At 67.7% G+C, this 291-nt stretch overlaps 1 protein-coding gene across 1 annotated transcript in view; it reads right to left on the bottom strand.

Moving 5' to 3' along the window:
• Positions 1-291, bottom strand: part of ABHD15 (abhydrolase domain containing 15) — a 5,412-nt gene that overhangs the window by 4,422 nt on the left and 699 nt on the right. The gene's annotated exons all lie outside the window — the stretch shown is intronic.

Consider the following 291-nt stretch of genomic DNA (forward strand, 5'->3'; position numbering starts at 1 on the left):
GACAAGCAGGAGCAGAGGGTGAAAGGAACCCAGGCCACGGAGAGGGACGGGGACGCGCCGGCGAGCCGGAAGGGAGTGGGGAGGGCAACGAGCCGAGGAATGGGGTGTTGGCGGCAGAGAAGTGGGGAGACTCCGAGACCAAGGCTTGGGGGACCGGGATGAGCATGAGTCCCTGTCCCCGCTCCTCCGCCCGGCGCGGGGCGCAGCTGCCGGGGAGACCCTGCGACTCTGCGCCCTCAGGGCCGCTGTTGAGAAGCAGCAAAGAGAGAAGTGAAAAGACAGCCTCTCCCG

This window comes from Myotis davidii, unplaced genomic scaffold (genome assembly GCF_000327345.1).
Source record: "Myotis davidii unplaced genomic scaffold, ASM32734v1 scaffold363, whole genome shotgun sequence".
Classification (NCBI taxonomy): domain Eukaryota; kingdom Metazoa; phylum Chordata; class Mammalia; order Chiroptera; family Vespertilionidae; genus Myotis; species Myotis davidii.